The 23890-nt window shown below is 44.2% G+C and overlaps 1 pseudogene; it reads right to left on the bottom strand.

The window, feature by feature from the left end:
• Positions 1-2438: 2438 nt before the first annotated feature.
• Positions 2439-5734, bottom strand: LOC134965282 (5-hydroxytryptamine receptor 3A-like; annotated as a pseudogene).
• Between the last annotated feature and the right edge of the window lie 18156 nt (positions 5735-23890).

Raw genomic sequence — 23890 nt, 5'->3', positions numbered from 1 at the left:
GAACACAAGGACATTTATTTATTACCAGTTATTTATATAGTGCACACATATTTTGCAGCGCTTTACAGAGAATATTTGCCCATTCACATCAGTCCCTGCCCAGTGGAGCTTACAATCTATATTTCCTACCACATGTACACACAGACACATTCACGCTAGGGTTCATTTTTTTTTGGAGCCAATTAACCTACCAGTATATTTGTGGATTGCGGGAGGAAACTGGAGTACCCGGAGGAAACCCACGCAAGTACGGTGAGAATATACAAACTCCGCACAGTTAGTGTCATGGTGGGAATAGAACCCATGATCTCAGTGCTGTGAAGCAGTAATGCTAACCATTACACATCCGAACTGCTCGGACATGCACTGAAACTGGAGAGAGGTAAGTTCAAGGGAAATTTGAGAAAAATGTACTTCATAGAAAGGGTAGTGGATAAGAGGAATAGCCTCCCAGCAGGGGTGGCAGAGACTAAGGGCCTAATTCATTATGAGTTGCAGTTTTGAAGGAAATCGGAAAGCTACAACTCATTTCTCTAGCATGCGGGGGGCTGCCCAGCACAGGGCAAGCCCGCCCATTATGGCTTGTACTCCCCCCTGCTGAAAAGTGAGCATCTTATGGGTAGCCCTCGGTCTTTGCAACCTAGCTGTGAAGGCAGTCACCAGGCCGTCATGTTTTGGGGGGAAAGCAGCAGCTGGTGCCTCTAAAACGCAGTGACGCCACCCCACAGCATGCGCACATGCACAGAAGTGCGCAAATTGCCAAATAGCGATTTCCGCTGGCCCTGAGACAGTAGAGCAATTTAAACATGCTTGGTATAGGCATAAGAATATTCTTACAAAGACCTAAGGAACAAATATGGTTGAAGTTACCAAATGGATAAAAAAAGGGGCAGACTAGATGGGCCAAGAGGTTATCTACCGTCAAATTCTATGTTTCTATGTTAGGTAACAGAGAAAAACATTAGAATGATTTTCTAGTGCAGAAGGAGTATCCTGCAATGTCTAAACCTTACAGAGGTGTTCAATACATGCAGAAATCTTAAGTACGTGTGGGTTTTGTCTATTGCATTTATTGGCCTTTATTAATTATAAGAGGAAAACATGCGTTACTTAAGTCTTGAAAGTTACTTAAAATGGTGAAAAAAATGTATTATGCAATTACCTGTAAAATTTAATTATTAAAATTAAGATGGTGATCCTAAAACTATATAGTAGGTGAGGTTTGATGTAACATATTATGAGCTAAGCCGACAAATAGATGCATTTGCTGATTTGTTTTCTGGAAGGGACATGATGATGATGATGATGATGATGATCATTCTCATTAAGATAGTATTTGTGACTCTTGTTTCTCTTGACACCTGGCAGGATGATAAACCCATGACAAAGGTAATAGAATGTGAAGAGGGTTGTATCATATTTTTCACCTTACTCTGAGAACATATATTTTTTATTTTCTTTGTTAAGTGGTTGTAGCTGTTATGATCGGTATAGTACACCGGTATATATAACTATACTGCACTTCCCAAACTCTTCAGGTGTGATGTACTAAAGGGAAAATGGTGCCCAAATCCTGAAAACTGCTAGAGGGATGAACTGCATTTGAATAAAACCCCTTGTGTTTGTTTAACAAGATACATCCATCGGGATATCATACTAAATCCTGCTGGACAGCTACAAGCAGACAGTGTGACATATACAGAGGGAGGGCAGATCTCAGATATGTGCTGGCTGTCAGTGTCTCCTGCTGTTACCTCTGGCCTGTCCTGTTCCCTAGCTAGTCTCCGAGTCCGAGTCAGTGTGCGCCACCTCTGCTTCTCCTCCTCCTGCTCTTTGGCTGCCAGTACAGTGGCCCTAAGGAAGGAGGGGGTAGCGGGCAACAGCGCACCCTCTAACTCTTTTGCACCTGGAGCTCGCGTTCCATCAGAGCTACCCTTGCTACACCCTTGCCTTTATCACAGATTGGTGTTTGGACACATAACAGTGATACTCATGTTTCTTCATTTACATGTCCAATTTTATTAGCTTACATTAATAATGATATAATAAAAAAGCTGCAACACAAAATATAACATTCTTTTACATGCTCAAAATGACTTCCATGTTGTCCGTTATGTCCACAAGTAAACTAAAGGGTGGATAACAGGTCCCTAACATGCATTTGTATTTATTGCTAAAAATTATAGTCTGTTGGATCCTTTACATACAAACACTAAACAAACATTTACAATAATAAGCCTGAAGAGTTTTATTTGGCATTCTTACAATGCTGTGACAGTATATGCCCCTTATCCAGGTTCTTAGTCCAATAGTAGCCATCTAAGCAATCTCTGATGGAATTACTGCCTGGCTTTAACCTAACGTTCTTGCTATATATTTTGTTGTCTAGGAGTTTGTCACTTCTCTAGGCAAAACTAGGAGCAATTAATCCATAATCATTAAAACTCAATGGACCATATAGTCACTAAGGAAATAGCATACACAAGCACTGCTAAAACATAAGTCCGGAAGAGGAACATGTCAAGGATGTATCCAACCTGGAGCCATTCTTTTTTGATTCCCTGATCACTAATATTCTCCACTTGATCCTTGATGGACACAATCTCTTTTAGGATGCAAGTCAGCAACTTTAACTTTTCTGTCATTGGCAAAGCCATTTCTGAAGACAGTTTGTTGTCTTTTGCATTTCCTTTACTGCAATCAGTCACTTTGTCTGGGAAAAAGTCAACAATTAAAGTTATAAAGTGTTGAAATTGTTAGTGTTAATGGGTAAAAATAAAATATAAACAAGGCAATTATATTTCAAGCGATATCATGACCAAACAGAATTACCGTGGAGCAACACTGCTCATGAGCGATGTGGAGGTCACCTTGTGCCAGCATTACAAACATTCCCATTCCATTCTATGTGGATAATATTTGTAAGATAACCTTGTTGGATGTTGTCTACATGATTGGCCTAATTCAGAGTTGTACATTATGCCAGTTTTTACGGAGTTCAGAATTTATCCTCAGACAGGGCATGCGCTGTGATTGTATGCCACATGCACTAAAGTCCATCAGCATTGTTGCTCGCATTGAGGATTCACTCTCAAGTGATTGACAGGAAGAGACCATTTTGGGGGAGTTTACTGGGAGTGGAAGCATAAACACAGTTGCGTGGCTACCATTTTCGGAGCATTGTTCAGTCTACATCTGCAATCCCATATAAAACGGCGCCAGCATCTTGGCTCCATCAGCCATGCTGAGTGACCATAGACTTGCCTGAATCGTGCATGTGTATGCAGTTAGGTACAAGCTGTGTCTGCCACCCCTTCCTCCGGTCCCGGTGCTCCATGGTCCTACTCTGCCTGCGGCCTCCTTGTACTCACACACAAGGTGTCTTTTGGATGACATTTGTCCTTCCTCAGGTCCCAGTGGCTTCCTTTCCTAGCACGGCTTATGTGATGTCATGCTGTCACCGCTGCTGAAGTGAAGAGGAGCAGGCTCTGTGCATGCTGAAGATAAGGCGAGAGGGGAATGGAGGGACATAGAGCGGTGTTGAAGCTGCTGGAGGCAGAGATAATGGGCACTACTGTGGGCATTATGTGTACAAGGGGCAATACTGTGGGCATTATGTGTATAAGCGGCAGTACTGTGGGCACTATATGTAAGGGACCCTACTGTTGTGAGAAATTAGTTCCACCACCTCTCCAGGTCCACACCATACTGCCAAACACCCCTGGTTCTCAGTGGTGGATTTAGGTGTGAGGTAGTCCCCAGGCTCAACAATAAAGACTCCCCCCCACACACACACATACTTATTTTTTATTATTTTCATTGATTTGTTATAAGCTATCTCTTAGTATCAGGAGGGTCAGTTCCAGTTTTGCAGATCAGGGTGATCTGAGCTGTTGATTCCAGCTTTCATCTATTTTGCATTTCATTAGTCTGTGTCTTTTTGAGTTCCCATTAGTGGGTTGAGTTCTCCATTAACTGTTCAAGTTCCCTATAGCTGTGGATTCCAGTTGTGTTTCCAGCACAGGCCCTGGTCATAGGTATGATTCCTTCCTACCTACTAGTGCACCACTGGGTTCTGACAGACTTCATGCCTATATCTCAGCATTCCCCTAATGAGCAGTATCAGCTACACTCCTGCCTTGCATCAGCAAAACCAGACATTTGTGACAGGATATTTTTTACCTAATCGACCACAAATCACATTCTTTGTTTGCCATAAATCACTTATGATCCCTATCAACTTCTGTCTAGAAACATTCAGGTGTTTGTTGGTATTGGAATGTAGATCATGATATCTCACAGGGTTTGCTGTGATTGTTCAACTGAATTGTGTCCCATTTCATGTTTGGCTAAAGTGTTGAATGCCTTTGTCTGTCTAATTTGGCAACATTTGTATGGGGAAAAATTGGGCATAGATCATGGCATTGGTTGTGAGACTTATGTATGACAATTCCCTGGTGTTTTAATGTGAATAACAGAAAATAAAAAACTCAGTAAAAGGTGATATCACTACATGATAAATAGACCCCGTAAAGATATCACTAAATATTGACCTTAATGACAGATTAAAATTACTTGACTGGGTAATAGCAGTGCGAAATATTAGAAAATTATTGTTTTCCCTATGTTGCAAAATATAACATTTACAGTGTATTTCATTACAGGAAAAAAGTACATCTTCTGTTCTGTTATAATGCCCATCTTTTACTTTATGATTGGTCTTTCGATCTTTTACTTTTATGTTTGTCTAAAATAACTTCTCATTGCTTGCAGATCATGGTTGCATTTGTCCAGTGAATAGACATTGCCTAGACAGCAGTATCAGCAGTGAAGGCTATTAATCCAGTATTTAGGATCAAGTGTGCAAAGGAAATGACACAAATGGATCATCCCTCTACATTATTTTGTAAGGTTTGATCTGAAACTCACCAGTGCCACCATTCTCCATTGGATGAGATGTTGCATTGGTTTTATTTTGTGGTATTCCAAACTCTATATCGCTGATGCAGAGTAAGATAGCCATCTTTTCAAGGACCAAATTCTTCACCCATCCCGGAACTTGTGGATGGATATTCTGCTGGTGAACCATTCGAACTATGAAGATGCTCTCTGTAAGGCTCATAACAAGCAATGCCATGCACATTATGAAGTAAATACCTAATAAGACATAAAAATGAAAGAATTTCTAGTCTAAAGACGAAATATACTACATGTAAATAATGTGACTTTATTCAATATGTTATTCATTGAAATACTTTGTGGACTCTTCAATTTATCAAAAGGTTAGTGATAAAAATGTATATATTAACATGATAAACTATAGTCTTCCATTAAGAATCCTTTTTAGTCCACCATATTTATTTTATCTCTCACCTATTAATGGAGTTCCTGTTGCAGGTAAAGTATCTTTTACAACAATGAGAAAGACTGAGTAACCAAGAAGAAGGGTGATCTTGAAAGATATCCTCTCTCCACTCTCTGGGGGGAGGTAGAATCCAAAAATATCCATGATCATGAGGAACAAACTGGGTAAAATCAGGTTTATAGTGTAGAAAAGAGATCTTCTTTTGACAACTACCTGTCGTATAAAGATGACAAATAGCAAACATATAAAAAATTACAATGCTACGTGTAGCATCTTCTTTTTCTACACAGTTACCTTGATATCCACTCTAGTGAGCAGGTTCCTATTGAGCGTGCTAGCAGGCAACATGCAGATGTCCAAATTAGGCATTTACAAATGAAAAAGGTAGGCCACATCACAGTCTTCAAAAACCAAATCCCCTTACACAAAAGGCGGAACTTTGTGCCCTGTAGCCAAATGCATGCTGTGATGCCCTCCACATTACTGATGTGCATAACATGTCCCTTACATGCCTATCCAGCCTCCCCAAATGTCTCTCAGTCCTTACCACATACATACATACATACATACATACCTCTCTACATGCCAACTGGCCTCTCAACATTACCCATAGATGCCCATACATGTCACTGACTATTGTGGTGAGAAGACAATGGAAGATGAGATTGTCACGTCACATTACATGAACTTTACTTTCATTGGTTGGTAACACATACATACAGTACATTCTAGGGTGGGTCGAAAAACACGAAAGTGATGGTGGAGGTTGGCTTTAGTTGCCAAAAGTTGCCATTCAGATTCAACATCAACTGTGCAAAATTTCAACCCTCTGAGTTAATATCTCCTGTTCTGGCAAGCATCTCACAGTTTTGCATTTTTTGTAAATAAAAAATGTGAAAATGACGTGTTTTTGAAGTTTGATCTGTCCAACCTCAAAGTTGGGCATGGAGGTCATAAAAGTTATCTTTGGGTCTCCCAATGTATAAATAAAAATTGCCATGACCCGAGAATCATGGTGTGAAGAGGTAATTGAAAATGGCAAATGTAGTGAAAATCTGAGGATTTTCAAAGAAATGAATTTGTGTCTTGTGCAGACTCTTACTGGATGACTCAGAACTCACCACGTGAGTGGAGGGGAAAAGTGGTATCTGCTCTTGGACTTCCATTCCATGCCCAACTCAACCACCCTACCTTGTGGACATACTGTACAGTATGGACAAAATTGTTTAAAGTCATAGTTGGGTTTAAAGAAGACACATTGAAAATTGGGATTTGCTATCACAATTACACATTTGTTTCCTTGATTGCAGAGTTTGCTGAATGAAGCCATCTCTTGATTCAGCCAACGACTTTACTGGTAGCATCTGTGACTAGTTGCACAATATGCTCAACTGCCTGAGTGTGGTAGAGATAATCTTAAAAGTCCCAGGTCATGGGGACTTTGTTTTTCTAAAGGATTTCTCCCAATAATGGTGTGTCAACATAGTCAAGAACCGGAGATGTAATCTGACATGAATCACAGTCAATCATTTGAATGTAGTCTGTGCAATCACAGTTCAATTTAGGTACGCATGGTTTGTACTTTGATGGCTGTCGTGGCAGCGCGTTATCTAGAGAAAAGCAGGGTGTCAAGAACTTCCAGAGAACCATTAGAGAGGAACATTACTCTCTTGTTAAGGAACCAGGGTCACAATACATTGGACATGTGTCACCAGGTCAGGCTGTAATGCTGACATATTAGAAAGTATACTTACATTGATGAGGAGGTCCTCGGTGGGCTTGATATATATATTCCTGTCATTGGCTGCGATGGAACAAATATCAACACTGACATTCATGGAGGTGTCATCAGACTCCTGGAAAGTAGACTTGGACGGCCTCTTCAGTGGGTCATCTGCCTTCTGCATTTTAATGAACTGCCAATTTGTCACTTTTTCAACCATGTTGATGGTTAAACTTCCGACCGAAAGAGTTTCTCTGGCCCCATCGGGAAGCTCTTTAGTAGTTGTGAAGACCTTCCCATTGTGAAATTTCAGTCTATTGATTGTGAGCTCCCCGACATAGACCTTTCTCTTCTAAGTACAGATCAGCAGTATTTGTTTTAAATTGCTTCTGTCAACAAAACTAGTAAGGTTCCAGATGATTTATTTATTTATTATTAGCAGTTTCTTATATAGCGCAGCATATTCCGTTGTGCTTTACAATTAGAACAACAGTTATAGAACAAAACAGGGCAAAGACAGACATAGCGGTAGGAAGGCCCTGCTCGCAAGCTTACAATCTATAGGGAAATAGGTATTGATACACAAGGATAGATGCAACCTGTTACATAATGTTTCCCCAGATTGCTAGGTTCTTAGTTGGTTGTATGATATGATCACACAGCAATGTTGGAAGTCAAAATGTGAGGTTATGGGGACTGTGCAGAGGGAATGAAACTGGATAGGGAAGCATTGAAGGTTATGTGTGTGGGTCAGGAATTTGGTAGGCTTGTCTTAAGAGATGAGTTTTCAGGGAACGTTTAAAGGTTTGGAGACTAGTGGAGAGTCTTATTGTGCGTGGGTGGGCATTCCACAGAGTGGGTGAAGCGCGGGTAAAGTCCTGTAATTTTGAGTGGGAACAGGTAATACATCTGGATGAGAGACGCAGATCTTGTGCAGAGCGGAGGGGTCTGGTAGGGAGATATTTTGAGATGAGTGAGGAGATGTATGATGGTGCAGTTTGGGTAATAGCCTTGTATGTAAGTAAAAGTATTTTATATTTGACACAGTAGAATACCGGTAACCAATGGAGGGACTGACAGAGCGGATCAGCAGACGAAGTCCGTCTGGCGAGGAAGATTAGCCTCGCAGCTGCATTTAAAATGGATTGAAGTGGTGAGAGCCTATGTTTGGGAAGACCAGTAAGGAGACTATTACAATAATCAATGCAGGAGATGATGAGTGCATGGATCAGAGTTTTTGCAGTGTCTTGTGTAAGATAAGGGCGTATTTTGGATATGTTTTTAAGGTGCATGTAACATGATTTAGAGACAGATTGAATGCGTGGAACAAACGACAGTTCAGAGTCAAGGATGACACCTAGGCAGCGAGCTTGTGGGGTAGGGTGGATAGTTGCATTGTCAACAGTTATGGCAATATCAGGTTGGTAATTACCCTTAGCTGGTGGGAAAATAATTAATTCTGTTTTGGAAATGTTGAGTTTGAGATGGCGAGATGACATCCAAGATGAAATGGCAGACAGGCATTCAGTGACACGAGCCAATACAGATGGTGATAAATCTGGGGAGGATAGGTAGATTTGAGTATCATCAGCGTACAAATGATACTGAAATCCGAAGGAGCTGATTAGTTTACCAAGAGAGGAGGTATAGATTGAGAAAAGCAGAGGACCTAAGACTGAGCCTTGCGGTACTCCAAGATAGAGGTAGAGAAGAGGAGGTAGAATCAGAGAAGCGAACACTGAAAGATCGATTAGATAGGTAGGATGAGAACCAAGTAAGGGCTGTGTCCTGAAGACCTAGGGACTCTAGTGTTTGTATGAGAAGAGAGTGGTCAACAGTGTCAAAAGCAGCAGAGAGATCTAGAAGAATAAGTAGTGTGTAATGGCCTTTTGATCTAGCAGTGACCAGATCATTCACTACTTTGGTCAGTGCCGTCTCTGTGGAGTGTTGGGCACGAAAGCCTGACTGAAGTGGGTCCAGTAAGTTGTGGGAGTTAAGAAAGTGTGTAAGGCGAGTGTAGGCAAGTCTCTCAAGTAGCTTGGAGGGACTGGGTAGCTGAGAAATGGGACGGTAGTTAGAGAATGTGTTTGGGTCAGAGTTGTGTTTTTTAAGAATGGGAGTAATCACTGCATGTTTAAACAGAGATGGAAAGATGCCAGTAGAAAGAGAGAGATTACAGATTTTAGTTAAGGTTGGGATAAGCACAGGAGACAAACTTTTGCTGACCTGTGAGGGTATAGGATCAAGAGGAGAGGTAGTGGACTAGGAGGATGAAAAGAGTGTTGATACTTCATCTTCACTTGTGGGATCAAATGAAGAGAAAGTGCCAGAGGGTTCAGATAGGGATTTGAGCAGGTCACTGGCTGAGTTAGAGCATACCATTTCATCTCGGATTTTATCAATCTTATCCTTGAAGTAGGAAGCAAGTTCTTGTGCACTGATAGTAGCTAGTGGGGGAGGTGAGGGAGGGTAAAGAAGTGATTTAAATGTATTAAAAAGTCGTTTGGGGTTGGTGGCATGATAAGAGATGAGAGATTGGAAATATGTTTGTTTGGCAGTGTCCAGGGCCTAACGATAGGAGTGGTAGGTAGTCTTATATGTGAGAAAGTCACTTGGATTCTGAGATTTCCGCCACTGACGTTCTACCTTACGTGACAGTTTTTGTAGGTGTCTTGTTGATTTAGAGTGCCATCTAAGCCAGGTGCCATTAGTTGTGCACGGTGGCTGCTCCAACCTGGTTCCAGAATAAGTACAATCTTTAATCAAAGATGGTACTCGCCATGTCTGTCAGTTTATCTAATCGATGAGGTCCTTACCAAAGAGGTACAAGACTGTAATCAATAACATCATGGCCAACAATGCTTATTTTGCATTACCTGACATTTTGTTGATTATGTTAACAGATGAAACAGACAATGTATGGGAGCTGGCAGTGAAAAGAAAATACCGCCCCTGGGCAACCTGAGGCCGATAAGATCCTAAAGTGCCCCGTACCTTCACATGGTGAGTTCTGAGTCACCCAGTAAGTATAGGATGGGCTAAAGGCTGTACCAGACACAACGTGATTTCTTCGAAAATCCTTAGATTTTCACTACCTTTTTCAAGTACCTCTTCACACCAGTCACAAATGATTCTCAGGTCACGGCGATTTTTATTCCTACTCTGGTAGACCCAAAGATCACTTTTATGACCTCCATGCTCAACTTTGTGGTTGGACTGATAAAACTTCAAAAACATGTAATTTTCTAATTTTTTACTAAAAATTTAAAACTTTGAGGTGCTTGCCAGAACAGAAATATTAACAGTTTCAGAAAGTTAACAGTTGATATTGACCCCGAATGGCAACTTTTGGGCCATTAAGGCCAAACACTTTCGTGTTTTTCAACCAACCCTAATACATACATACCTGCCTACAGTATACACAAGTGTACATAAAATAAAAACAAAGTGTCAAGAAATAGAATAAATTATTTTTAAAGCATGGAAACCTGCTTACATGCCCATGACTCTTCCATGGCACCCTCACAAGATGGAACAGTTTCACCACACAGTTACTGTCCATAAATGGCCAGTAGCAATCCCCATCAGTGGGCATATACCTGATCCGGAGCATGCACAGCTCTGATTTCTTACTTTAGCACTTACAGAGTATGCTGAAATCCACCAGTGTTTGTTTATGAGACTGACACACTGTGTCTTACTAAGGGGCTGGTTTATGACTATCCACATTTGAGGACTCAAATGGGATGAGACAAAATTGACCCAATCCACAATGTCATAATTGATTACATTGCAAGGATGTATGAATTATCGCATGCAGAGACAGAGCATGCGAAAAAGCTCTGTCCCTACGATGCCTCTACATGGCCAAATCTGGGGAATATTTTGTAAAAAATGCCCCACGTATGTGCTGCGCATGTGCCATGTGCTGACATCGCCGCTACTGGTGCCACCGTGCATCCCACCCCTTGCTTCAACCACACCATGACACACCACTGATCATACTCAGCAGAGGCAGGGATCAGTGATCGGTGCTGCTGGAAAGCTGCTAGTCATCAGGGCTCCCTGTTGTTGTGACCTCCAGTGCTGTAAAGTGAGCTGCTGCTTTTCAGCATTACTTTGCTGCATCGGAGTCACAGGAGCAGCAGGGAGCCCCAATGACCGACAGCTCTCACCGGAGCACAGATCACCGGTCCCTGGGTAGGTGAGTATGTTTTTTTTTCTCTGTGATCAGCTTGTGTGTCTATCAGACACACATAGATGATCATACTGGCTGGGACCCTGCACAGCTTTCTCTGCCAATGGGAATAGGATGTCCAGTGAGCCCTGTGATTATGCTATTTGAAGACGGCGTAATTATAACAATTACCACAAGCCTCACTGCGGTGAGCTGCTACTGCCACCACCATGTACTCCCGACCCCTGCTTTGACGACCCCCCCCCCCCCCCCTCACCACCACAACCCACTTCTGATTATACTCAGCAGATGCAGGGATCAGTGATCGGTGCAGCTGGGGGGTTGCCAGTCATCAGGGCTCCCTGCTGCTGTGACCTCCAGTGCTGTAAAATAAGCTGCTGCTTTGCATCATCACTTTACTGCACCATGGGTCACAGGAGCAGCAGGGAGCCACGATGACTGACAGCCCTCATCGGAGCACTAATCACTGATTTCTGGGTAGTTGAGTATTTTGTTTTTTCTCTGTGATTAGCTTGTGAGTCCATCAGACACACACAGCTGATCATATTGGCCGGGATCCTGCACAGCTTTCTCTCCCAATGATCACAGGATTTGCAGTGAACGGTATTTTTTTGTATATTTTTTTTGTAAATTCGGCCAGATTGTATTTCTTATTATACGTATGGGAAATACGATCTGGCTACTAACAAAACAAAAAACAGAATTAAAGGGTTCGTACCAGTTTTTCACAAAAACTACTCCAACAGCCCTTTAATACATTATAAAATAATTTTAGTAAAAAACATGTTAATAAATATGCCCCTAAGTCCTTTAATAACAACAAAAATAAAATACTTACATCATACTCTATATTCCGGAAGGTTACTTCATGGTCTTTCATGAAACGGTATTTTGGAAAGACATTGATAAGGTCCCACTCTGCGTCCGTCATGTAGTTACTCTTGAAATCATTCAGATCATCTTTTTCTTCCATTAATGATACATTTACATCATAAGCTAGAGACAAAGACAATAAATGTGCATTTTGGATCAGTCTTTAATATTTCAATCTAATACATCTTAATATCTAGGAATTAACTAAGAAATATACAGTATACGTGATTTTGAAAATCCTTGGGTCACTTGCGTTCCTAAAAAATTCAGAGCTAGACCACATACCCACTTGCCAGTAGTGTTCCTAGGGGTATGGACACACCTGAAGGACCTGCTCAGCTCCGTTGAGATTTCATAATGTCATGAAGTTGTGTGCACTGTACCTTTTGGCACAGGGATGGATTGGAGCTGACAATCAACCCTTGCATTTATTCCATGCATGTTAAAGGGGAAAGGCTATGATTCTGTCACAAAGTCATGGATGGATTGTGGATGCAGACCCTTACGGTGGGATTGGCGGAGACCCTGAACTGAGTCCCAGAGTCTAAAGTGCTGGTGGAATTCACCAGGGACCCTTGCAAGAAGGTTTGGACTTAGGTTTGGACTTAGCTTTGGACGCCCGACATGCAGATCACAGCACTCAGTCTGGGTTCCCCAGTACAGGAGCTGGTAGCAGTGCCGTAACTAGACATTTTAGTGCTGCGAGCAAGAAACAGCATCGGTGCCCCCCTCCCCATATACAAAACAGGGCCAGTGCACGCCGTAGATGCGTGCCAAAAATATAGGGGCATGGCTTCATGGGGAAGGGGTGTGGCCACAAAATAATACCAATTCATATTGCACTGTACAGAATTCTTCATTATTCAAATTATGCCGCACAGTAGCACCATGTAGACACTAGAGATGAGCGGGTTCGGTTTCTCTGAATCCGAACCCGCCAGAACTTCATGTTTTTTTTCACGGGTCCGAGCGACTCGGATCTTCCCGCCTTGCTCGGTTAACCCGAGCGCGCCCGAACGTCATCATGACGCTGTCGGATTCTCGCGAGGCTCGGATTCTATCGCGAGACTCGGATTCTATATAAGGAGCCGCGCGTCGCCGCCATTTTCACACGTGCATTGAGATTGATAGGGAGAGGACGTGGCTGGCGTCCTCTCCGTTTAGAATTAGAATAGATTAGAGAGACACTTGATTTACTAATTTTGGGGAGCATTAGGAGTACTCAGTAGTGTACAGTGCAGAGTTTTGCTGATAGTGACCAGTGACCACCACTTTTATTTATAATCCGTTCTCTGCCTGAAAAAAGCGATACACAGCACACAGTGACTCAGTCACATACCATATCTGTGTGCACTGCTCAGGCTCAGGCCAGTGTGCTGCATCATCTATTATCTATATATAATATTATATATATCTGTCTGACTGCTCAGCTCACACAGCTTATAATTGTGGGGGAGACTGGGGAGCACTACTGCAGTGCCAGTTATAGGTTATAGCAGGAGCCTGGAGTACATAATATAATCCGTTCTCTGCCTGAAAAAAGCGATACACAGCACACAGTGACTCAGTCACATACCATATCTGTGTGCACTGCTCAGGCTCAGGCCAGTGTGCTGCATCATCTATTATCTATATATAATATTATATATATCTGTCTGACTGCTCAGCTCACACAGCTTATAATTGTGGGGGAGACTGGGGAGCACTACTGCAGTGCCAGTTATAGGTTATAGCAGGAGCCAGGAGTACATAATATATTATATAGTGAGTGACCACCAGACACACAGTGCAGTTTATTTAATATATCCGTTCTCTGCCTGAAAAAAGCGATACACACAGTGACTCAGTCAGTCACATACCATATCTGTGTGCACTGCTCAGGCTCAGGCCAGTGTGCTGCATCATCTATATATATTATATATCTGTCTGACTGCTCAGCTCACACAGCTTATAATTGTGGGGGAGACTGGGGAGCACTACTGCAGTGCCAGTTATAGGTTATAGCAGGAGCCAGGAGTACATAATATTATATTAAAATTAAACAGTGCACACTTTTGCTGCAGGAGTGCCACTGCCAGTGTGACTAGTGACCAGTGACCTGACCACCAGTATATAATATTAGTAGTATACCATCTCTTTATCAACCAGTCTATATTAGCAGCAGACACAGTACAGTGCGGTAGTTCACGGCTGTGGCTACCTCTGTGTCGGCACTCGGCAGCCCGTCCATAATTGTATATACCACCTAACCGTGTTTTTTTTTTCTTTCTTTATACATACATACTAGTTACGAGTATACTATCTCTTTATCAACCAGTCTATATATTAGCAGCAGACACAGTACAGTGCGGTAGTTCACGGCTGTGGCTACCTCTGTGTCGGCACTCGGCAGCCCGTCCATAATTGTATATACCACCTAACCGTGTTTTTTTTTTCTTTCTTTATACATACATACTACTTACGAGTATACTATCTCTTTATCAACCAGTCTATATATTAGCAGCAGACACAGTACAGTGCGGTAGTTCACGGCTGTGGCTACCTCTGTGTCGGCACTCGGCAGCCCGTCCATAATTGTATATACCACCTAACCGTGGTTTTTTTTTCTTTCTTTATACATACATACTAGTTACGAGTATACTATCTCTTTATCAACCAGTCTATATATTAGCAGCAGACACAGTACAGTGCGGTAGTTCACGGCTGTGGCTACCTCTGTGTCGGCACTCGGCAGCCCGTCCATAATTGTATATACCACCTAACCGTGGTTTTTTTTTCTTTCTTTATACATACATACTAGTTACGAGTATACTATCTCTTTATCAACCAGTCTATATATTAGCAGCAGACACAGTACAGTGCAGTAGTTCACGGCTGTGGCTACCTCTGTGTCGGCACTCGGCAGCCCGTCCATAATTGTATATACCACCTAACCGTGGTTTTTTTTTTCTTTCTTTATACATACATACTAGTTACGAGTATACTATCTCTTTATCAACCAGTCTATATATTAGCAGCAGACACAGTACAGTGCGGTAGTTCACGGCTGTGGCTACCTCTGTGTCGGCACTCGGCAGCCCGTCCATAATTGTATATACCACCTAACCGTGGTTTTTTTTTCTTTCTTTATACATACATACTAGTTACGAGTATACTATCTCTTTATCAACCAGTCTATATATTAGCAGCAGACACAGTACAGTGCGGTAGTTCACGGCTGTGGCTACCTCTGTGTCGGCACTCGGCAGCCCGTCCATAATTGTATATACCACCTAACCGTGGTTTTTTTTTCTTTCTTTATACATACATACTAGTTACGAGTATACTATCTCTTTATCAACCAGTCTATATATTAGCAGCAGACACAGTACAGTGCGGTAGTTCACGCCTGTGGCTACCTCTGTGTCGGCACTCGGCAGCCCGTCCATAATTGTATATACCACCTAACCGTGGTTGTTTTTTTTTCTTTCTTTATACATACATACTAGTTACGAGTATACTATCTCTTTATCAACCAGTCTATATATTAGCAGCAGACACAGTACAGTGCGGTAGTTCACGGCTGTGGCTACCTCTGTGTCGGCACTCGGCAGCCCGTCCATAATTGTATATACCACCTAACCGTGGTTTTTGTTTCTTTCTTTATACATACATACTAGTTACGAGTATACTATCTCTTTATCAACCAGTCCATATATTAGCAGCAGACACAGTACAGTGCGGTAGTTCACGGCTGTGGCTACCTCTGTGTCGGCACTCGGCAGCCCGTCCATAATTGTATACTAGTATCCAATCCATCCATCTCCATTGTTTACCTGAGGTGCCTTTTAGTTGTGCCTATTAAAATATGGAGAACAAAAATGTTGAGGTTCCAAAATTAGGGAAAGATCAAGATCCACTTCCACCTCGTGCTGAAGCTGCTGCCACTAGTCATGGCCGAGACGATGAAATGCCAGCAACGTCGTCTGCCAAGGCCGATGCCCAATGGCATAGTACAGAGCATGTCAAAACCAAAACACCAAATATCAGTAAAAAAAGGACTCCAAAACCTAAAATAAAATTGTCGGAGGAGAAGCGTAAACTTGCCAATATGCCATTTACCACACGGAGTGGCAAGGAACGGCTGAGGCCCTGGCCTATGTTCATGGCTAGTGGTTCAGCTTCACATGAGGATGGAAGCACTCAGCCTCTCGCTAGAAAAATTAAAAGACTCAAGCTGGCAAAAGCACCGCAAAGAACTGTGCGTTCTTCGAAATCCCAAATCCACAAGGAGAGTCCAATTGTGTCGGTTGCGATGCCTGACCTTCCCAACACTGGACGTGAAGAGCATGCGCCTTCCACCATTTGCACGCCCCCTGCAAGTGCTGGAAGGAGCACCCGCAGTCCAGTTCCTGATAGTCAGATTGAAGATGTCAGTGTTGAAGTACACCAGGATGAGGAGGATATGGGTGTTGCTGGCGCTGGGGAGGAAATTGACCAGGAGGATTCTGATGGTGAGGTGGTTTGTTTAAGTCAGGCACCCGGGGAGACACCTGTTGTCCGTGGGAGGAATATGGCCGTTGACATGCCGGGTGAAAATTCCAAAAAAATCAGCTCTTCGGTGTGGAGGTATTTCACCAGAAATGCGGACAACAGGTGTCAAGCCGTGTGTTCCCTTTGTCAAGCTGTAATAAGTAGGGGTAAGGACGTTAACCACCTCGGAACATCCTCCCTTATACGTCACCTGCAGCGCATTCATAATAAGTCAGTGACAAGTTCAAAAACTTTGGGTGACAGCGGAAGCAGTCCACTGACCAGTAAATCCCTTCCTCTTGTAACCAAGCTCACGCAAACCACCCCACCAACTCCCTCAGTGTCAATTTCCTCCTTCCCCAGGAATGCCAATAGTCCTGCAGGCCATGTCACTGGCAATTCTGACGAGTCCTCTTCTGCCTGGGATTCCTCCGATGCATCCTTGCGTGTAACGCCTACTGCTGCTGGCGCTGCTGTTGTTGCCGCTGGGAGTCGATGGTCATCCCAGAGGGGAAGTCGTAAGCCCACTTGTACTACTTCCAGTAAGCAATTGACTGTTCAACAGTCCTTTGCGAGGAAGATGAAATATCACAGCAGTCATCCTACTGCAAAGCGGATAACTGAGTCCTTGACAACTATGTTGGTGTTAGACGTGCGTCCGGTATCCGCCGTTAGTTCACAGGGAACTAGACAATTTATTGAGGCAGTGTGCCCCCGTTACCAAATACCATCTAGGTTCCACTTCTCTAGGCAGGCGATACCGAGAATGTACACGGACGACAGAAAAAGACTCACCAGTGTCCTAAAAAATGCAGTTGTACCCAATGTCCACTTAACCACGGACATGTGGACAAGTGGAGCAGGGCAGGGTCAGGACTATATGACTGTGACAGCCCACTGGGTAGATGTATGGACTCCCGCCGCAAGAACAGCAGCGGCGGCACCAGTAGCAGCATCTCGCAAACGCCAACTCTTTCCTAGGCAGGCTACGCTTTGTATCACCGCTTTCCAGAATACGCACACAGCTGAAAACCTCTTACGGCAACTGAGGAAGATCATCGCGGAATGGCTTACCCCAATTGGACTCTCCTGTGGATTTGTGGCATCGGACAACGCCAGCAATATTGTGTGTGCATTAAATATGGGCAAATTCCAGCACGTCCCATGTTTTGCACATACCTTGAATTTGGTGGTGCAGAATTTTTAAAAAAACGACAGGGGCGTGCAAGAGATGCTGTCGGTGGCCAGAAAAATTGCGGGACACTTTCGGCGTACAGGCACCACGTACAGAAGACTGGAGCACCACCAAAAACTACTGAACCTGCCCTGCCATCATCTGAAGCAAGAAGTGGTAACGAGGTGGAATTCAACCCTCTATATGCTTCAGAGGTTGGAGGAGCAGCAAAAGGCCATTCAAGCCTATACAATTGAGCACGATATAGTAGGTGGAATGCACCTGTCTCAAGTGCAGTGGAGAATGATTTCAACGTTGTGCAAGGTTCTGATGCCCTTTGAACTTGCCACACGTGAAGTCAGTTCAGACACTGCCAGCCTGAGTCAGGTCATTCCCCTCATCAGGCTTTTGCAGAAGAAGCTGGAGGCATTGAAGAAGGAGCTAAAAGGGAGCGATTCCGCTAGGCATGTGGGACTTGTGGATGCAGCCCTTAATTCGCTTAACAAGGATTCACGGGTGGTCAATCTGTTGAAATCAGAGCACTACATTTTGGCCACCGTGCTCGATCCTAGATTTAAAGCCTACCTTGGATCTCTCTTTCCGGCAGACACAGGTCTGCTGGGGTTGAAAGACCTGCTGGTGACAAAATTGTCAAGTCAAGCGGAACGCGACCTGTCAACATCTCCTCCTTCACATTCTCCCGCAACTGGGGGTGCGAGGAAAAGGCTCAGAATTCCGAGCCCACCCGCTGGCGGTGATGCAGGGCAGTCTGGAGCGACTGCTGATGCTGACATCTGGTCCGGACTGAAGGACCTGACAACGATTACGGACATGTCGTCTACTGTCACTGCATATGATTCTCTCAACATTGATAGAATGGTGGAGGATTATATGAGTGACCGCATCCAAGTAGGCACGTCACACAGTCCGTACTTATACTGGCAGGAAAAAGAGGCAATTTGGAGGCCCTTGCACAAACTGGCTTTATTCTACCTAAGTTGCCCTCCCACAAGTGTGTACTCCGAAAGAGTGTTTAGTGCCGCCGCTCACCTTGTCAGCAATCGGCGTACGAGGTTACATCCAGAAAATGTGGAGAAGATGATGTTCATTAAAATGAATTATAATCAATTCCTCCGCGGAGACATTGACCAGCAGCAATTGCCTCCACAAAGTACACAGGGAGCTGAGATGGTGGATTCCAGTGGGGACGAATTGATAATCTGTGAGGAGGGGGATGTACACGGTGATATATCGGAGGGTGAAGATGAGGTGGACATCTTGCCTCTGTAGAGCCAGTTTGTGCAAGGAGAGATTAATTGCTTCTTTTTTTGGGGGGGTCCAAACCAACCCGTCATATCAGTCACAGTCGTGTGGCAGACCCTGTCACTGAAATGATGGGTTGGTTAAAGTGTGCATGTCCTGTTTTGTTTATACAACATAAGGGTGGGTGGGAGGGCCCAAGGACAATTCCATCTTGCACCTCTTTTTTCTTTTCTTTTTCTTTGCATCATGTGCTGATTGGGGAGGGTTTTTTGGAAGGGACATCCTGCGTGACACTGCAGTGCCACTCCTAGATGGGCCCGGTGTTTGTGTCGGCCACTAGGGTCGCTAATCTTACTCACACAGTCAGCTACCTCATTGCGCCTCTTTTTTTCTTTGCGTCATGTGCTGTTTGGGGAGGGTTTTTTGGAAGGGACATCCTGCGTGACACTGCAGTGCCACTCCTAGATGGGCCCGGTGTTTGTGTCGGCCACTAGGGTCGCTAATCTTACTCACACAGTCAGCTACCTCATTGCGCCTCTTTTTTTCTTTGCGTCATGTGCTGTTTGGGGAGGGTTTTTTGGAAGGGACATCCTGCGTGACACTGCAGTGCCACTCCTAGATGGGCCCGGTGTTTGTGTCGGCCACTAGGGTCGCTAATCTTACTCACACAGTCAGCTACCTCATTGCGCCTCTTTTTTTCTTTGCGTCATGTGCTGTTTGGGGAGGGTTTTTTGGAAGGGACATCCTGCGTGACACTGCAGTGCCACTCCTAGATGGGCCCGGTGTTTGTGTCGGCCACTAGGGTCGCTAATCTTACTCACACAGCTACCTCATTGCGCCTCTTTTTTTCTTTGCGTCATGTGCTGTTTGGGGAGGGTTTTTTGGAAGGGACATCCTGCGTGACACTGCAGTGCCACTCCTAGATGGGCCCGGTGTTTGTGTCGGCCACTAGGGTCGCTAATCTTACTCACACAGTCAGCTACCTCATTGCGCCTCTTTTTTTCTTTGCGTCATGTGCTGTTTGGGGAGGGTTTTTTGGAAGGGCCATCCTGCGTGACACTGCAGTGCCACTCCTAGATGGGCCCGGTGTTTGTGTCGGCCACTAGGGTCGCTAATCTTACTCACACAGCTACCTCATTGCGCCTCTTTTTTTCTTTGCGTCATGTGCTGTTTGGGGAGGGTTTTTTGGAAGGGCCATCCTGCGTGACACTGCAGTGCCACTCCTAGATGGGCCCGGTGTTTGTGTCGGCCACTAGGGTCGCTAATCTTACTCACACAGCTACCTCATTGCGCCTCTTTTTTTCTTTGCGTCATGTGCTGTTTGGGGAGGGTTTTTTGGAAGGGACATCCTGCGTGACACTGCAGTGCCACTCCTAGATGGGCCCGGTGTTTGTGACGGCCACTAGGGTCGCTTATCTTACTCACACAGCGACCTCGGTGCAAATTTTAGGACTAAAAATAATATTGTGAGGTGTGAGGTATTCAGAATAGACTGAAAATGAGTGTAAATTATGGTTTTTGAGGTTAATAATACTTTGGGATCAAAATGACCCCCAAATTCTATGATTTAAGCTGTTTTTTAGTGTTTTTGGAAAAAAACACCCGAATCCAAAACACACCCGAATCCGACAAAAAAAATTCGGTGAGGTTTTGCCAAAACGCGTTCGAACCCAAAACACGGCCGCGGAACCGAACCCAAAACCAAAACACAACACCCGAAAAATTTCAGGCGCTCATCTCTAGTAGACACATTACGGCAGGTAGACCACCATTTTACACATTACTCTAGGTAGAGCCCCTATCACACATTATGCCAGGTAGAGTCCCCTTTTACACAGTATGGCAGGTAGAGTCCCCTTTTACACAGTACGGCAGGCAGAGCTCCCTTTCACACATTACGGTGGGTAGAGTCCACTTTTTACACATTAGGCATGCAGAGTCCCCTTTTTACACATTAGGCAGCAGAGTCCCCTTTATTAATCATAGTGGCAGCAGAGTCCCCTTTTTACACATTCGACAGGCAGAGTCCCCCTTTTTACACAATAGGCAGGAGAGTCCCCCTTATTACACATTACGGCAGGCAGAGTCCCCCTTTTTACACATTACGGCAGGCAGAGTCCCCCTTTAAGTTTTTACACAATAGGCAGCAGGGTCCCCCTTTTTTACATATTGGGCAGCAGAATCCCCCTTTTTACACAGTACGCCAGGTAGAGTCCCCCTTTTACACATTAGGCAGGTAGAGTCCCTTTTTACACATATGGCAGGATGAGTCCCCTTTTTACACATTAGGCAGCAGAGTCCCCCTTATTACACATAATGGCAGCAGAGTCCCCTTTTTACACATAAGGCAGGCAGAGTCCCCTTTTTACACATTAGGCAGGAGAGTCCATTTTTTTACACTTTACGGCAGGCAGAGTCACTCTTTTTACACATTACGGCAGGCAGAGTCACCCTTTTTACACATTACGGCAGGCTGAGTCCCCCTTTTTGCATATTAGGCAGGCAGAGTCCCCCTTTAATACATTAGGCAGGCAGAGTCCCACTTTTTACACATTAGGCAGGCAGAGTCCGAGAGAGAGAGAGTATTATACTTAACTGTGACCAGCCGCAGGCCTCTTCTCTCCTCCTTCCCACTCTATGCTGTGCTCTTCATAGCACAGGGCATTGTCGGTGGGCTGGGGCGGGCTAGGAGAGACGTCATCTCTCCCAGCACATAGGGGGGAATGGAGGAGGAGCTGCAGCGCTGTCCAACTACCTATGTGAGAAGAGGTAGCCGGGCAATGCAGCAGATCAGTGACGGCAGGGGGGGGGCGGACCTCACAGTGCAGTGGCGGCATGGCCAAGTGGGTGTTGTCGGTGGTCCTGCACCCACAATGCATCTGCGCTGTGTGCCAGGCACCACTGGCACACCTAGTTACGGCCCTGGCTGGTAGGCACTGGAGTAGATGGTGTACAGACACTGGAGTGGTAAGCTGGTTGTCTGGAAATCGGATGGAACATGAAGAGACAGATAGCAGTATTGGAGCAGGAAATGAAACGGAGCACAGCAGACTGGAATCCAGAATAGCACAGGGAAACAGAAATCAGGAACATAGTTTCACGTAGAAACATGATAGAAAAAAGGCTGACAATGAAGCACAGTTTTGAGATCTTATAATCTGGCACAGGAGTAGTCCCAGGGACTTCCTTTTATAGTTGGAGTCTGAATTTGGGTACCAAAGTGAAGTTCAAGTTTTGGAGTGCCTGGCCCTATAAGTCCTGCACAGAGTGGCACACGTGTCTCTATGGGAGCCACATGTGCAGCCCAAAAGTGCTGCAGCTTGAGGGAGAAAAAAGACACCAGCAGCCCTGCATGCTGTGACATTACCCCTACCCTCTATGTCACTTCTGCCAGTTTTGGAGCTAAAGGCAGATTCTTTAACGGAATGGCTTTGGAGAATCTGTCCACCACTACCCAGATAGTATTAAAGCCTTGGCAGGAAGGTAAATCTGTAACAAAGTCCATACAGATGTCGGTCCAAGGATGATCAGGCACAGTGGGTGCAAGAAACCTGATGAAGAGTGTGGAATAACCTTGTGTTGAGTGCAGGTAGGACAAGCTACCACTAAGTCCTTGACATCACAATGAAAAGTTGGTTACCAATAATTCCTGAGGATTAGCTCCAGGGTTCTCATCACACCTGCATGACCAGTGAAGTGTGATGAATGTGCCCACTGGAGTTGCTGAGCACAGAGTTCAGGTGCTACAAATATTTTTCCAGTAGAATCTTGACCTTGCTAGTTACTGCAACAAAGCAAGCAGGGTTCAGGATAGGTTTGTCCTCCTGAGCAGAACTGTATGCCTGGGTCAAGGCATCAGCTTTGATGTTTTTGCTACTCGGGCGGTAGGTAATAACCAGTTTGAAATGATCGAAGAATAATTACCATCTGAAATGATGGTTGTTCAGCCAGTATTTCTCTAACTTGCAGTAGAACTGGTTTACTTGAAATTGGGACAGCACTTGACAGATATGCTTGTGATAACTTACCATATCCTCTGAGAATATGATGATTTATATTATATAGTAACGCACTTTCTGATGGGATGAGAGACTGATTCCTTGGCTGTGTATCTGTCACATCAGGGACGATCTCTTTATTTCTCTCACAGTGCTGGTATGTCTTTCTTTTCTTTCTTCAAGCTGTAAAACAGTGCCGTACCTTCTCTCATTCCCTGTCCAATACCAATCAGTTGGCACAACGGGAGAACAGCAGAAGGGTGAGGACACTATAGTCCCAGCTTCTACTGCCACATTAATACTACGAACAGTTGTCCTAATAGCATAGAGCCACTTATGCCTCATACCTCTTTTCAGTAATAGAGGCCAATATTTATATGGTCTCCTAGAGGCACAGACAATTGAGAGTGACCAGATGATTCAAAACCTACTGTATACCCTGACAATTGGGTAGCTTTTAGGTATATGACGGTCACTCAAAAAAGGGTACACGTTATAATTGTCAGGTACATGACAGTACTTTGAGCACACCCTCCTATTTAAGAGAGGTGGAATTCATACATTTTTTCTTGAGCTTACGCCCTCCCTTGCAATAGTGGCACGTTGCTTCGGATGGTTAAGGGGAATTTACTAACATACCACACTGCAAATGCCCAATCTCGTCCCATCTTGGAAGCGATACAGTGTTGGGCCTGACCAGTACCTGGTTGGGCAACCATCTGGGAATACTAGGTCCTGTAGATTCCTGAATATATCTTCTCGGCAAAAGGACAACCCTGCACGG

This window comes from Pseudophryne corroboree, chromosome 10 (genome assembly GCF_028390025.1).
Source record: "Pseudophryne corroboree isolate aPseCor3 chromosome 10, aPseCor3.hap2, whole genome shotgun sequence".
Classification (NCBI taxonomy): domain Eukaryota; kingdom Metazoa; phylum Chordata; class Amphibia; order Anura; family Myobatrachidae; genus Pseudophryne; species Pseudophryne corroboree.
The sequence above is the reverse complement of the archived record's forward strand: the minus strand, read 5'-3'. Positions and strand labels throughout refer to the sequence as shown.